This window comes from Jaculus jaculus, chromosome 9, assembly GCF_020740685.1.
Source record: "Jaculus jaculus isolate mJacJac1 chromosome 9, mJacJac1.mat.Y.cur, whole genome shotgun sequence".
NCBI classification, from domain to species: Eukaryota; Metazoa; Chordata; class Mammalia; order Rodentia; family Dipodidae; genus Jaculus; species Jaculus jaculus.
The window spans coordinates 5551120-5567811 of record NC_059110.1 but is presented as its reverse complement, the minus strand read 5'-3'; the positions used below and the strand labels follow the sequence as shown (position 1 = coordinate 5567811).

The 16692-nt window shown below is 38.7% G+C and overlaps 1 protein-coding gene and 1 pseudogene across 4 annotated transcripts in view; one reads left to right on the top strand and one right to left on the bottom strand.

The window, feature by feature from the left end:
* The window catches only part of Prkn (parkin RBR E3 ubiquitin protein ligase), a 1150905-nt gene that overhangs the window by 1067161 nt on the left and 67052 nt on the right, over positions 1-16692 (bottom strand). The window lies entirely within an intron of this gene.
* Positions 3772-5035, top strand: LOC101593853 (annotated as a pseudogene).

Here is a 16692-nt window from a genome sequence, read left to right as displayed (position 1 = left end):
TTGCTAGCCAAAAAAAAAAAAAAAATCTGGTGTTTGTCTGATTTTCATATAGTACTTCATACTTTTCTTGGAAGATGCAGTGACTTCTTTGTCCTGAGAATGTTTACTCTTTCACTGATCTATCACTCACTTTTATTCATCTGCTTGTAAGACCTTTTAGGGCTCACTGTTGTAGTAGGTGATACTGGATCCCAATCTTTGCACATCTGTGATGTGATTATGGCATGCTCCAGGGCTGACCAGGTGCTTTGCTTTGGAATACAGATTGGTAACAAAGAAAAAACAGTAGAAATTTGACTTGAAAAAGTACTTTTGCAGGAAACTACTCTTCTGCTTTTAGGGATTCACTGTCAGGAGAACAGGGTCAGCAGGATGGGACAGATGCAGGGCTTAGCCACACTTGTAAATCATCCACTGGTCTTGCTACAGTCCAGTGAGCCAGTTCATCTTATATCAGTTACTCTCCATCCAATCTTCCACACCTGAGGAGCCAACCAGACATCCCAGACACATGGTCTAATCATACTGTTTTAAGACACTAGGGTTTGAAGTTTTGTGTTATACAGGAGGGTCAATTGATAAGGATTTTTTGACTCATAAATAAAAAAAATTCTGCTACTAAACTATGTAATTTTATATTTTATGGTCTTATTTTTATATTAATGAGATGTTAAGCCCATTCACCATTGCTCTATTTATTTTCCATTTTTGTCTTTCTGCTTTAAGTACTAGAAGTTAGTCTTCAATTAACTTGAAGATATAAACCAGCTTTCAACAATACCTCTTCTGTGTATCACTAGTGTAATGAATTTTCATTTTGGTAATCATAACTTTAATTTCCTCAAAACTTCTTGCTCTGATTGCTTCTTATCATGATAGCCTTCTACAGCCATCATATCCTTTCCAATCCTGGCATGTGTACCAATTAGATGTCTTTTTAAGTTCTCTAGTGCTCCCTGATTTATACTTAGTTCTTGTTTCAATATTCTTTTTGGCATCTAAACAGTTTTTCTTTAGATATCTAGCCATTCTTGAATTTGGTAATCCCAGAAACTTTTCCAAATGAAAATGATATTAATTCACCCACACTTTCTGTGATATAAAAAGGTTTCTTTGTTGAGTGAATGAACTGTTGTCTCTCAGAGCATTCTGTAGTGTCACAAGCAGAAAAACAGGAGGCTGTTGAATCTTAGTGACTGCAAACAAGACAAGTTCAGCATTTCGGGTATAAAATGCCTTATTAATTTCACTGAACAGCTTTTCTACGTTTTTCTTCAACTATTTGAGGTAAGATTCCACTGTAAACAACAGTTTCCATCATTTCAATGGTAACTTGTAATAACTGAGAATCGGGCTTGGGTGTTTAGTACTCCGATCTGCAGTGGAACAGAACAGAAAATTTTCAGAACAGAGTTCAATGACTTCTACTTTTGAAAGAGTTGTTTTGAGAATGATTTGAGTATTCTTTAATTTTAAAAATCACTAAATGTTCAAAATGGATCATGAAAGCAGTAGTCAAAGATAAATATTGTCACTGTTGGGCTGAGAGATGGCTTAGCAGTTAAGGCGTTTGCCTGCAAAGTCAAAGGACCCCAATCCGATTCCCCAAGACCCACATAAGCCAAATGCACAAGGCAGCATATACGTCTGGAGTTCCTTTGCAGTGGATTGAGGTCCTGGTGTACCCATTCTCTCTCTCCTTCTCTCTGCCTCTCTCTCTTTCTCTCTCAAATAAATAAATAAATAAATAAATAAATAAATAATAAACAAAAAATACTGTCATCATTGATAGACACTAGTGCCATAAAATACTCTAGAACTTATGTATTATTTAGCCAAACACAAAGTGTTCTTTTTGGGTTTACAAACATACAGAAATCAGCTAAAAATGAAAGATTTTTTTTAAACATAAATAAGGTTATCCCCCAACGGTAACAGAGATAAGTCATCCTCCAAGGAGAGTTCATGAAGGCTAGAGACTGGCAGAGCAGAGAGCCCTCAGTCCAAGACCAGGAAACTCCTCAAGCATGCTCTCTCTCCTGTTTAGTGGTGGTGTGCTCACTTGTCTGAATCTTAAGGCTGGTGTTTAACAGTTTATGATAATCAAAATAACTCAGTCCTATAAAACAATATACTCTAGTAAGGCTCTGTTTTTTTTCCACTTGAACACAAGGACTTAAAATTGCTAACTGAAGACTTTTCAAGCAAGACCTGAAAGAAATCCACAAACATTTATCTGTATCACGGAAATAATTTAGAGTTGTTGTGACTAGGAAGGTTACAGGCATGGACAAAGAAGCTTTGAGGCTTGGCTTCCAGAACCTGATCCACAGTCATGTTACCTTTTCTCTCAAAAGAGAGTAAATTCCACTTTCATTACTTTAAAGAGAAACCAAACCTGATTCATACTTTCATGTTACTGGCATAGCATAGCTTTAACAGATATTTCCTTTAAAAAAAATCAAATATTTCATGAAGTTATCTGTTGAGTAATTCCATAGACACTTTTGGAACCACATGTGAAGGACAGTCAGTGCCCAAGAGTTCATACACAGACAAACATGAGGAGAAGCTATGCTGTGGAGCTTCGCCCCACAGCAGTCTGAAACAGGGAAATTTTAAGTAGAAGAGTGGTGGAGATACAAGAGTTGTGGTACTTACAATTAAAAAAATAAATTCTTGAGGAGGAAACTAGCTGACATAAATTTGGGGGAAAGAGCCAAATTTTCAAGAGGCCACATTAAAGATCTTTTAAGGAAAGGGCATCTGTATAAGTTAAGTGAAATATATATCATGGAGTTTGAAGGTAAATAAAGTTAAATAACAAAGTGTGGGAAATACAGTCAGTGTTTTAGCAATGCCCTCCTGCTTCCTCCACTCCCTTCCGTCTGCGAGGGTCTTGCTTCCCTTTCTCCCTCTGGTGCAGCCTGCAAAATGCTTTGCTTTGGCCCATGAAAGGCCAGTACAGGAGATGGCATAACCCCTCTTCCCACCGCAAGGAGGGGAATGGACTGCAGGCAGGACCAGCTTACCCAGACAACACAAGCAATGCCACTGTGGGCCACAAAGAACACATGTGGACTAAGGAATCAATCAATATTGTTGAGCCCTGTGGATGCATTTTCAGTGCAGCCTGAACTACCCTAACGAATACAGAAGGATCAAAGGAGGATGATCTACAGTGAAGACCTGACGTCAGACACAATCAGCCTGGCATGGAGGCTTGAGGCAGTTCGCATTTCCAAATGTGCCCTTTCACTTTGTGCTTTTAACCAGTGGATTGGGATGCTGGGCTTCAAAATGGCAGTATTCTTTATGTCCCTCCACAAATCTAGGATAGAAAGAAAAGTATCTTTTCCTCAGACGAGCTTGATCATCTCCTAAAATCATAATTTAGCCACTTCCTCCTTCTCCTTTGTACCGTGTCTCCCTCCCTTGTCTGTATCTCCACAGTTCTTTGCCATTTGTATGCATATAGATATGTATGTGTACATACATATGCATATAAATCTGAACTCTGCGACTCTGTGATCACTTTGTAAAATTCACATGCACACATTTATTTCAATTAGTTGAAACCCCTTATATAAAATACACCCAGTTGCGAGTGTGGTATGTACCTGACCCTTAGCTTGTCGGGACAGTAACCGGACATGGCGCCTGCTTCTGTCGCATTCGTGCCTCACTATCACCATCACGCATGAGCGCATCTCCATCCAAGTGGGCCAGGCTGGTTTCCAGATCGGTAACGCCTGCTGGGGGCTCTACTGTGTGGAATCAGGCCAGATGCCAAGTGACAGGACCATCAGGGGAGGAGATGACTCCTTCAACACCTTCTTGGTGACACAGGCACTGGCAAACATGTGCCCAGAGCAGTGTTTGTAGACCTAGCACCCACGGTCATTGATGAAGTTCATACTGGCACCTACCAACAGCTCTTCCACCCTGAGCAGCTCATCACAGGCAAGGAAGGTGCTGCCAATAAGTAAGCCCATGGGCACTCCACCTTTGGCAAGATCATTGACCTCATCTTGGATCAAGTTCACAAGCTGGTTGACCAGTGCACAGGTCTTCAGGGCTTCCTGGTTTTCGAGAGCTTGCGGGGGGCTGGGACTGGCTCCGTATCCACCTCCCTGCTGAGGGAATGGCTCTCTGTTGATTACAGCAAGAGTCCAAGCTGGAGTTCTCCATTCACCCAGCCCCCCAGGTTTCCACCACCATAGTTGAGCCCTACAAATCCATCCTCACCACTCATACCACCCTGGAGCACTCTGACTGTGCCTTCATGGTAGACAATGAGGCTATCTCTGACATCTGTCATAGAAACCTCGATACTGAGCACCCAACCTACACTAGCCTGAATCGCATTATTAGCCAGATAGTGTCTTCCATCACTGCTTCCCTCAGCCTTGATGGAGCCCTGAATGTTGATCTGACAGAATTCCAGACCAACCTGGTGCCCTACCCCCACATCCACTTCCCTCTGGCCACATACACCCTAACAATCTCTATTGAGAAAGCCTACTGTGAGCAGCTTTCTGTAGCAGAGATCACCAATGCCTGCTTTGAGCCAGCCAACCAGATGGTAAAATGTGACGCTTGCCATGGTAAATCCATGGCTTGCTGCCTGCTGTACCATGGTGATGTGGTTCCCAAACATGTCATTGCTGCCATTGCCACTATCAAGACCAAGTATAGCATCCAGTTTATGGACTGGTGCCCCACTGGCTTCAAGGTTTCCATTAACTAACAGCCTCCCTCTGTGGTACCTGTTGTAGATCCTGCCAAGGGTCAGTGAGCTATGTGCTTGCTGAGCAACACCATGGCCATTGCTGAGGTCTGGGCTCACCTAGATCATACGTTTGACCTGATGTATGCAAAGTGTGCCTTTGTGCACTGGTATGTGGTTGAGGGTATGGAGGAGGGAAACTTTTCTGAGGCCCGTGAGGACATGGACATCCTTGACAAGGATTATGAGAAGGTTGATATGGATTCTGTTGAAGGACAGGGTGAGGAAGAAGGGGAGGAGTACTAATTATCCATTCCATAGCTCTAGCATGTCACATTCCCAGGACCTCAGATTATACATTATCTGATGGGACTCAAGGTTTCTGATTGTCTTTACTCTGGTCATGTCTCATCCATGTGTACCTGTAAGATTTTTCCATGATGCTGCAAAGCAAAATCTTTAAGAACTAATACATACATACATACCATGGAGTATTCCTTAAAGATATTACTTCTCTATTTCTATGAAGTAAGTAAATGGCAATTCTCTCTTTTACAGACAGAACAGAAAGGAAGGGCAAAACACTAAGTCACTTCATTAGTATCAACTTGCAAGAAAGACTTCAACTTGTATCTTTAACTGATAAAGTTCAGGTGAACCTTGACTTACATTAGCTTGATACATCTTGATCAATGAATGCCTTATTTACAACTGCATAGGGACTAAGAAAATTTCCACACAAAATGTCAAAGAAAATACACATTACTTGCAAATAAAGTTAGGATATGGAGCCTTTTTACCCACAAAATGACAACTGGGTTTAGTTTAACCACTGACAATAGTATTTCTAGTACATTATCAGTTAAACTGGCTTCTTATTCCTATGTTAATTGTTTCAAATATGAAAGACGTAGGACTCTTTATAGATGTTTCAAAAAATTGATCATGGAATGATTATAGTTTCTATACAAATCTTTAACTGTATCAGATGTTATGAACGACAAACAGTAAGTGAAAAATCAAAATTTTCATCGCAAATGAAAATTTGTAAGTGTTACAAGTTTGAAAAATGTTTTAAAAGCTTTAAATCCCTGATGATTACCAATGTTCTAAAATGTAGTATGACCTAGACAGATAAATGTGGTAGTGTCTCTGCTTTTGGGGCTCACAGTGTAAGGAGGAGATGAAGGCATAAAACATATTTACCACATTTCAAACTGAACTTATAGGAGAGAATTAACTGATATGTCCTGATGGTGATGGAGCAAAGCTAGGAGTTGCAAGCTGAACCATAGCTTGGATGTGCGTCTGATGAAGAAGGACCTTCCTCATAGTCTAAAACATAAGAGTACTGTGGGGGACAAAATGCAACTCCACTCAGCAGTTTACGATGCTGCATCTGTGATACAGAGCACTTGTTAAACTGAGATAAGACTCTAAGACATTATTCACCAACTGTGTTTACTCTCAAATGAATATTTGACATAAGAATTGATCTTGATAGAAATGATATCTTCAGATTGTGAAGAGATTTTCAATTTTTTATTCACTTTTTTTTTTTTTTCAGGTAGGGTCTCACTCTAGTCCAGGCTGACCTGGAACTCACTATGTAGTCTCAGAGTGGCTTCAAACTCACAGCAATCCGCCTACCTCTACCTCCCAAGTGCTGGGATTAAAGGTGTGCACCACCATGCCCGGCTTCAATTTCGATTACAGCTATTTTGGATTTATTTCATAGATAATCAGGAGTCAGTGGCTCCCAAATGAAGTAGTGGGAGGATCAATTTATTTCTTATAGTTAGAAAGGCAAACAGAGTTGGAGGTGAGGGACACCTGTAACCAAGAGATTACTTAATAAATAGTAACGATTGAGGTTGGAGATGAAGGGAAAACAGCAATTCGGTACAATAAATGGATGTAAGTATGTAGGTCAATGAAAATAACAGAATGCTAGAAAATGTGAACTTTTACACCACCAAGAGGAAAACACCAATGATCAGTGGGAAGAAGCCAGGAGAAGCATGAGCATCAAGAAATGACAAATGTCAGAGATACTACTTACCCTATGGAGAACCCCTGTTTAAGAAAATAAAAGAAGGGCTAAGGAAATGGCTTAGTGGTTAAGGCATTTGCCTGTGAAGCGTAAGGACCCTAGTTTGATTCCCCAGGGCCCATGTAAGCCAGAAGCAAAAAGGGGCACATGTATCTGGAGTTTGTTTGCAGTGGCTAGAGGCCCTGGCATACCCACTCTCTCTCTGTCTGCCTCTCCCCCCACCAAAAAATAAATAATAAAATATTTTTAAAAATAGAGGAAAACAAGAGGCTTACAAAGACAAAATTAGCAGTGCAAGACCTCTCACTGCAAACTGTGAGGGAGTAGGACACCATGTAGAATACAATGGCTGAGGCCAAGAATCGAGTGTATGTAGGCTATGAAAGATTTAAAATCAGTGATAAAGAACACATAGGAGACAACTTTCATTTTGGTGAGATTAGGAGCTAGGAATGCTTGGGATTCATGGCAGACAACTATGGTCATTGGTTTCTGGGTTTATTGTTCTACTCTGTGTTTTGTTTTGTTTTTTTCCCATTGTACATGGTACTAGGTAACATAAAGATATTTACCTACAAGTAAGTAATGAGCTTTGCACATATTCTGTCATCCCCTGCTACTTCCCCTTTCATACCCTTCCTATTGTGATCCTCTGTAATTTGACATCTGATTTTATGTCATATGTACATACATGATACTACATGCCTTTTTTTTCCTGTAAGTTTTGAATATTAAGACATGAAGGAAGTAAGAACAATTCTTTTCTGGAAAGGCAGAATTAAGAATTAACCTAGTGGTATCTGCAACATAAGCAAATAGACTGAAGATGGTCCCACTTAAGAAATCAAATAGAATTTATAATTATGAAAAAAGTAAAAGAAGTGACCTTGGAAGTGAAGGAAAGTGACCATGCTTTGTGATTATTCAGTGTATGCCAGATACTCTGCTGAACACGATCATGGGCATTTCTTTAATTAGCCCAAAGTATTATTCACAGTTGGCTATTGTTACACATAGTCTAAGGTCAGAAGATTATAGAGAGTACTATTAAAATGATGTTCTTTTTGTAAAATATGATGCAAGGTCACCTGGCCCAATGACATCAGTAACTATGGAATGGTGAGCCCCTTTAATGAGTTAGAAAGTGATTCCTAGCAGGTAAGATGAAAAATAAACATTCAAAGCGGTTGGTAATTATTTTATAACCAAGAGTTCAATTGAAATAATTTACATATTAGAAACTTCTCAATAGTTTTCAGAACTAGGCCAATTTGGGCTGGAGAGATGGCTTAGTGGTTAAGCGCTTGCCTGTGAAGCCTAAGGACCCCGGTTCAAGGCTCGGTTCCCCAGGACCCACGTTAGCCAGATGTACAAGGGAGTGCATGCATCTGGAGTTGGTTTGCAGTGGCTGGAAGCCCTGGCGCACCCATTCTCTCTCTCTCTCTCACTACCTGCCTCTTTCTTTCTCTCTGTCTGTTGCTCTCAAATAAATAAAAATATTAAAAAAAAAAAGAACTAGGCCAATTAGCTATAAAAATGTGATGGATGCTTTAGTAACAATGGCTTTTAGTTTTTTAAGAAAAGACAGGAATATACTTTAAACATGTTAATTTCATCAATCCTCTCTAATGTTTAATTTTAACTCAGTGAAGGCATTTTTTAAAAGGCATTTGTAACTAAAATAATCTCACAGTATTTTACTATGTGAACACTGCTAGAATCACTATCAATGATTACTTCAAAATGAATTATTTTAGTATTAATCTCAATAATGATCTATAATGAAGGAAGAATAAAAAAATTGATATTTCAAGGGTCTCCTATTGGACCAACTCAAATGTAAGAAAATACTTTGTCAATATTTTACCTCTAAACTGTCACATGATCTAAAATAACCCCAAAGTTTTTACATAAATATGAATTTCATTTTAGTTAAGCCTAGAGTATACAGAATAAATAAAAGTATTTAGACTGAGTTAATTAAGAAAAATCAAATTTGATGGCATGTATATGTCACTAGTACATGATGTTTGACAGTACAGTTTGTTAGTCCTTTTGCTAATCACCTACAAATCAGAACATGGATTTTGCAGCTGCTACTTATCATTAGCTGTAGTGTGTCTTCCCTGGAGGTTTTGTTCCTCTGTTCATTCACCTTTTGTTTTAACAAAGAATATTCACGTTTGAATGCAAACTATTTTAAAAGATTGAATGCACAACACATGGTTGAAGAAATAGTGCTGCAATAAATGTTAGCTACTTGACCAAGTTCATCTTATCTAAGTACTACAGTAGTCTTATTGTAGTCCACAATTCAAAATTTTTCATTAAAGTCTTGCAGCATGAAATGTACCAGATAGGCATTATATCACTATAACAGTTTCTGATAATGAAAAGCAATTAAAAATATTTTATTTATTTATTTGAGAGAAAAAGAGAAAGAGGCAGATAGAGAATGGGCATGCTAGGGCCTCTAGCCACTCCAGATGCATGCACCACCATGTGCATCTGGCTTATATGGGTGCTGGGGAACTGAACCTCAGTCCTTAGGCTTTGTACGCACATGCCTTAACCACTAAGCCACCTCTCCAGCCAAGAACATATGCTCTAATTTTTTTTTTTTGAGGTAGGGTCTCACTCTGGTCCAGGCTGACCTGGAATTAACTATGTAGTCTCAGGGTGGCCTTGAACACATGGCGATCCTCCTACCTCTGCCTCCCAAGTGCTGGGATTAAAGACGTACACCACCATGCCCAGCCTAAATTTTTTTTGTTCATATTTATTTATTTATTTGAGAGTAACAGACAGAGAAAGAGGCAGATAGAGAGAGAGAGAGAGAATGGGCACACCAGGGCCCCCAGCCACTGCAAACAAACTCCAGACACGTGCACCTCCTTGTGCATCTGGCTAATGTGGGTCCTGGGGAATCGAGCCTTGAACCAGGGTCCTTAGGCTTCACAGGCAAGTACTTAACTGCTAAGCCATCTCTCCAGCCCAGAGCATATACTTTAAACAATATTATAATTAGGTAAGAATTCTGTCATGTAAGAAATGTGAAATAATTATTACATTTTTCAAGTATAAGCATTTGGAAAGCATGTCAGAAAAAAATTATGAAATTAGAATTAATACTGTAGCATGCAAAACTTAATGAAATGCATTGATCCTCTCAGGAAATTTTTATAACTGTCTACTCTTTCTTCTGTTGGATAAACTTCATAAGCCCAGTGTAGAGTCTACTGAGCTAGGACTACAACTGACTCACCTTCAGCATAAGCCATACACCTGGTATTCTGCAAGAACTGGCTGAAATCACAGATGCATGCCTTTCAATCCGGAGAAGTGCTTCATGCTCATAGTGCACACACTGAGTTATTGCTTCAGTCTATTAGTAATAGTGTATAAAAAAGCAAAAAAAATACTGAGTATATAAAAAAATTAATTGGTATGTGGAGGCGCTTTTAACAACTGACTATAAATTCTCCCCTAAGCTTTATACTATCTTGCCAAGCTAACAGGTTTTCTTTCTACTAATACTGCACAGATCTTCCGAAAAGCTAATATCAATTACTTTGATTTCCCAGGCTGCCCAAACTGATAATGGGACAGAGTAACTAAAGTTCTGTTTCAACAAGCCCAAATCTGCACATCTCCTCATGCAGGCTGATCACAAGCAGCCACCAACACTTGCTTCCATCACTGACAGTGTAATCCACACTAGATGTGGTGTAGGTGGTCTTTATCTAAACTGCTTTTGGAACATGACTTCTGTCTAGGGGAAAACTAAGCAACTAGGCAGTGGAGATATAAGATAGTTCTGTGTCGGATAAGAACATCCAGCATTTTGTTTGTTGGTTTTTCAAGGTAGTGTCTCGCACTTGAACTCATGGCAACCCTCCTACTTCTGCCTCCTGAGTGCTGGGATTAAAGGCGAGCACCACCATGCCCATATCAGCATTTTCAGTCAGAGGCAAAGGTCTCTAGTTTTAATATCCCTGGCATTGTTCATATTACATGAACCCTGAATTCTGATGTCATTTTACTAAAATATTGATGCACTGCATTATGACAGTCTTATACTTGCAAGGAGAACCCTGAGTTAATCGTTAGCATCCAGAGCAAAATGCTTTCCAATCAGAGCTGCTGCTTGTAAGGTAAAATATCAATAGGAATTAAAATGAGTGTGAAAAATTTAAGCACCATTTAAGAACCTGTTAACCACATTTAAAGGGACTTTGGTAAAATTGACTGGTGTAACTTAGGATATATAGTTGGTTATTATGAAGCCATTCTGGGAGAATTCCCAACTTTTCCAATACTTCACTGAAATACAACAAATACTAATCATCCTATTTGAAGACACAGTGTTCTACTGTATACAACAAAATCTTCACAGTAGAGCTGTCATCATGGTCTCTTTCAAAGTTCTTAAGCTAAGACAAAACTCCACCTAAGCTGGTCTAACAGCATGGGAATCCTGTCCATGAGGTCACCCAAATTATAGCTTTCTTCACCTTTATCCTCACTGTGTAAGACACTAATATCATTCCAGAATGTGTGTTACGACTTTCCATAACATTTTTATAACATTTTTAACATTTCTGTATTTTGGTTCTCATTTTAATGGATGACATCAGTGAACATGTTCATGTTTTTTTCACTCTGTAAGCCAGGCATTATGTAATGCATACCTGTAATCCCAATACTCAGGAGGTAGAGGCAGGACAGTCAGAAGATCAAGGCCAACCTCAGCAACAAGTGACTCTGACTCCAAAACTAGAGGTGGGGGAAGACAGTTTAAATGGAATGCATGTAGCTTTAGAAAAGTGAATATGTTCTGTATACTTACAAGTTGTCAGTCTTAAAATGGAGCATATGACAGACAGTCTTCACTGAGCTTATCTTTCCCTTAGCCTGTTCTATGAGTACATCTCTTTTCTATTTGCTCAATAGGAAGAATTCTGCAGCAATGAGCCCAATAATTTTTTCTAGCTTTTTGCATACATGTCTGTGTTAACTCATTATAAAGGATCTGGTTTGAAAGCACATCATCATTCCTTCTGTCACTTTCTGACTTTGACTGGCTGGTGACAAAGCCTAAAATTCTGAGACAAAAATACAAGGGTTTTGCCAAACTGTAAATTCTACTGCTCTGACATTTCAGACCTATTTTCTACCTGCTAATATATCCTATTGTTTCCCATGTGTGGAGGAAGAGCCATAGGTCTCATTGCCTCCCTTTCTAGTTTCCTCCTTGCCAAGTCTCTTGCATACTAATGCCAACTAAATGTTTCTAATACCTCAGGCCTGTCTCTCTTTCCCAAAAGCTTGCACTGTGTCCAAAGCTGCATGCAGAACAAAGCACAGATCCTGTTGCTTACTATTCTAGGGTCTTCTACAACAGCCACCAACTACACACACACACACACACACACACACACACACACACACACACACAGCACTGAGTTAATTTATAAACAGGCAGAAAAGGTATGGCAAAAACTTTCTTTTATCAAACATTGGAAAGACATGGAAACCAGGGACAAGATCAGAAAACATAGGAAAAAGGCAGCTGCAGACTGTTTCTGCACATACTGTCATCTGCACAAGGTCGGCCCACACACACAGCCCAAGAAGAGAAATTAAGGAGGAGTTGTACCCCACTCTGGTCTCTGCAGATTCAGCTCGAGGTAGATATAGCTATGCCTATGTCAGTGGCCCCTACTGCTTGTGGCTTTCTACACCCTACTTGCTAAGTTCTTTTATAATATAACTTTCAAAAACATAAGGTTATTACTTAGGTAAATATAAAGTGAACATCTATCAAAGATTTTTATATGCTCAGTAATTCATGAAGGAACCAATACGATGTAAAGAGCTAATTGTTTGAAAAACATTTGAAAAATTAATTTTAGAATGAGATTGATGGGTTAGATTTTAAATGGATTAATGTTCAACAGTAAAAATATCACTTCTGCCAGACAGAAATTATATACACCTCTATTAGATTTTTAAAAAAATCTACACTGACCTGTAACCTACCAAGCTGTGTAATAGGCCAACAAGTATGAAATCAAGGAAGAAGCCTGCACTGAATTGAGGAACATTGAGTATTATCTGTCCATTATTTTGTCTCTGAAAATTCTCCTGATAGTGTCACCCCTTGTAGTTATGAACAATCCCTAGGATTATCTGTTAAATCAAAGTGGCCAGCAGGAGACATACAACCACAGAAAGAGGAGCAGAAGGCAGGAGAGTGAGCACTGGGAAACCCGGACTTCCTAAGTCAGGACACTAGTTTTACTGAGCTTTGTTGTTTCTTTGCATTGCCTTGTTTCTGTTTTTTAAATTCCACAGATGAGACGAAGTCAACACCGAGTTGTTGGGGTACAGAACCCTTGTTGCTGGGGCAGCTCACTTATCAGACATCGCATGTGCCGCCCCCTCTTCCTTCTCTCTTGTACACTCTCACCCACTCATCATGTTAACACAGAACTCATTTTTCAGTTTTGCATTAATGTACTACCTAGCAGGATAATTTTTTATTTTCTTAACTTCCTATGAATACTGAGCTATAAACATACTAAAATTCTGATATTTTGGGCTGGAGAAATGGATTAGCAGTTAAGCACTTGCCTGTGAAGCATAAGGACCCCGGTTCGATGCTTGATTCCCTAGGACCCATGTTAGCCAGATGCACAAGGGGGCACATGCGTCTGGAATTAATTTGCCGTGGCTGGAAGCCCTGGCATGCCCATTCTCTCTCTCTTTCTCTACCTACCTCTTCCTCCGTCACTCTCAAATAAACAAATAAATAAAAATGAACAATTTTTTAAAATCTGATGTTTTATTATTTTTTCTTAGACTCAGGCATTATATGCTAAGGCATGTAAAATCCACTTCCTTCAAACACTTTACAGCTTATTAGCCACACTATCCTTCACCATTCTCTTCATATTCTGAAACAAATAAACATGTGAAAACAAAATAATTTAATTTTTAAAACAAAATCACTTACAAAGCTATGTTCCCCTGTCATTACGGCTCTTAGTGGTAAAATTGGTTACAGCTTTCAGTGGATATAATTAACTTCTATTTCATAGAACAGGCTAAGGGAAAGATAAGCTCAGTGAAGACTGTCTGTCATACGCTCCATTTTAAGACTGACAACTTGTAAGTATACAGAACATATTCACTTTTCTAAAGCTACATGCATTCCATTTAAACTGTCTTCCCTCACCTCTAGTTTTGGAGTCAGAGTCACTTGTTGCTGAGGTTGGCCTTGATCTTCTGACTGTCCTGCCTCTACCTCCTGAGTATTGGGATTACAGGTATGCATTACATAATGCCTGGCTTACAGAGTGAAAAAACATGAACATGTTCACTGATGTCATCCATTAAAATGAGAACCAAAATACAGAAATGTTAAAAGTTGCTTAATATTATTTTAATATTCTGACTCATCAATTATTCAGGTATCTAAAATACTATTTCTAACTCAATTTAATATTAATTAAACTTTGAATTTGTTAAACCTTGCAAATCTGTTTAAACTGATAGTCTGTAAAATATAATTACTATTGGTCAAATTATGGTTTAATATTATTTGTATATATCTCACTGTCTCCACCATCTTAAAGGATTAATTTGATTTTAGTAGTATACTAAAATTAATAGTTTCAGATATTCAGGTTTAGTAGCTACATAAAGGGGGGAAACAAAATTCTAAATAGTATACAATATGTACATAAATTGGTAGTTAAATTAAATTGACCATTTAACATAATTTATAGACATAAAACACTAGGAAATTTGTAAATAAACCTTTTGCTTTAAAAATGCACAATGGGAAAACAAAATGCACAAATGAAAATCTACTTCATAAAGTAAAGATGAACTCCATGTTACATTTATAAACTCACTGAATCACTGGTTGCTGTTGTGTAGAATTTAAAGATGATCTTATCCACACTGGATAGAAAGAAGTCTACCTTTTCCATGGGAACACCTACTGATGGAAAGTGTGTATCTTTCCCTTCTGTTCTGCCCTCCTAAAATGGTATGCCTGATGGTGGAGTGAATTTTAAGTAAATCTATTTTGACAGCTCATTTTAAATAAAATTATGCATAGTAAATGATATGTTTACTTTTGTTTCTTATTACTTATTGCATTTGGGTCTCAGAAAGTAAAATGGAGCTGGGCGTGGTGGCGCACGCCTTTAATCCCAGCACTGGGGAGGCAGAGGTAGGAGGATTGCCATGAGTTTGAGGCCACCCTGAGACTCCATAGTGAATTCCAGGTCAGCCTGGGCTAGAGTGAGACCTTACCTCAGAAAAAAAAAAAAAAAAAGTTAAAATGGAAGGAAAAACAAAACTTTAAAATCCATATTCTTAAATATTGTAATCGATATTCTTTAGTAGTTTTAAGTCTTATAAGTAATTAAAAATTAATATTTTATGTTTATTAAAAGTTCAATTTCTGGACTGGAAAGATGGCTTGGTGGTTAGGCGCTTACCTGTGAAGCCTAAGGACCCTAGTTCAAGGCTCGATTCCCCAGGACCCACGTTAGCCAGATGCACAAGGGGGTGCATGCATCTGGAGTTCGTTTGCAGTGGCTGGAGGCCCTGGCTCGCGCACGCTCTCCCCTCCGCCCTCTCTCTCTGACTCTTTCTCTGTCTGTCACTTTCAAATAAATAAAAATAAACAAAAAAATTTTTTTAAGTTCAGTTTCTAATACTGTGCTAGATTTAAAATATTCTTCTTATGGAAATTATTATGAAACATTTTAAAACTCCAAGTTTAAACTAATCAAGAAGAATCTTTGAAAATATTTGATATTTCTTGATAATTGTTTTAAAAAAATAATTTAGTCAGTAGTAAAATAGGTCTGCAATCCCAGTTACTCTGGAGGCTAAAGCAGGAGGATCACAACTTTCTAGTCTGCCTAAGCTACACAGCATGTTCAAGACCAGCCTGAAAACTTAGTAAGGATTGGCCTCAAGCAATAGTGAGGGCTGGTGATACAAATCAATGGTAGAGCATTTGCCAAGCATACAATAAACAATAGGCCCTGGGTTCAATCCCCATTTACCTGCCTCTGCCAGTAAAAGTGGGAAAAAAATCCATAAAATTTTCTCAGAGTTTTCAGCCATAAGTAAGTGTGTGTGTGTGTGTGTGTGTGTGTGTGTGTGTGTGTGTGTATTTGGCATTTTGATGAACAAAACATAAATCTGTTTTGAAAGGATTGCATATAAATACAGTTCTCTATTATTTGATTTTTTTTTTAAACTGTGAGTATATTTACTTGCTTTGTTGTTCCTGCTCTTCTCAAACTTGTGGTCCTCCTACGTCAGCCTACTAGAATAAGGTAACAAAAATGCAAGAAATAATTAAACAACAGCAAAGCTAAGATTTTATCTGCGTAGGTGTACATGACTCTAGAACTACCATTTCCCATTTATAATATCATTAGAATTTACCTTTTAAAAGTTTCATGTACATCAACTGAACTCTGTATCACTAATCCTGGAGTGGAAGCTACCTATAAATTAGGCCCAACTGTTCTTTAGCCCAGATGGACACTGTCCAAAGATAAAGGTGAGGAGAGGCGTTAACCGTAGCCATGCCAGCCAAGCAGTTCTCCACCATGAGGCAGAGCTGTTGTGATAACTCTCCACCCACGGCCACACCTCAGAGAAACAGTAGGCCTCCCCCACCAGGTGCCTGCATAAGTACTTTTCAAATAAAAATGTAAAATATACAATTAGAGCTGGAGAGATGCTTTAGAAGTTAAAGTGCTTGTCTGCAAAGGCTAAGGACCTAGGTTAGGTTCCCCAGTGCCCACATAAGCCAGCAGCACAGGATGGCACATGCATCTGGAGTTTGCAGTGGTTGGAGGTCCTGGCATGC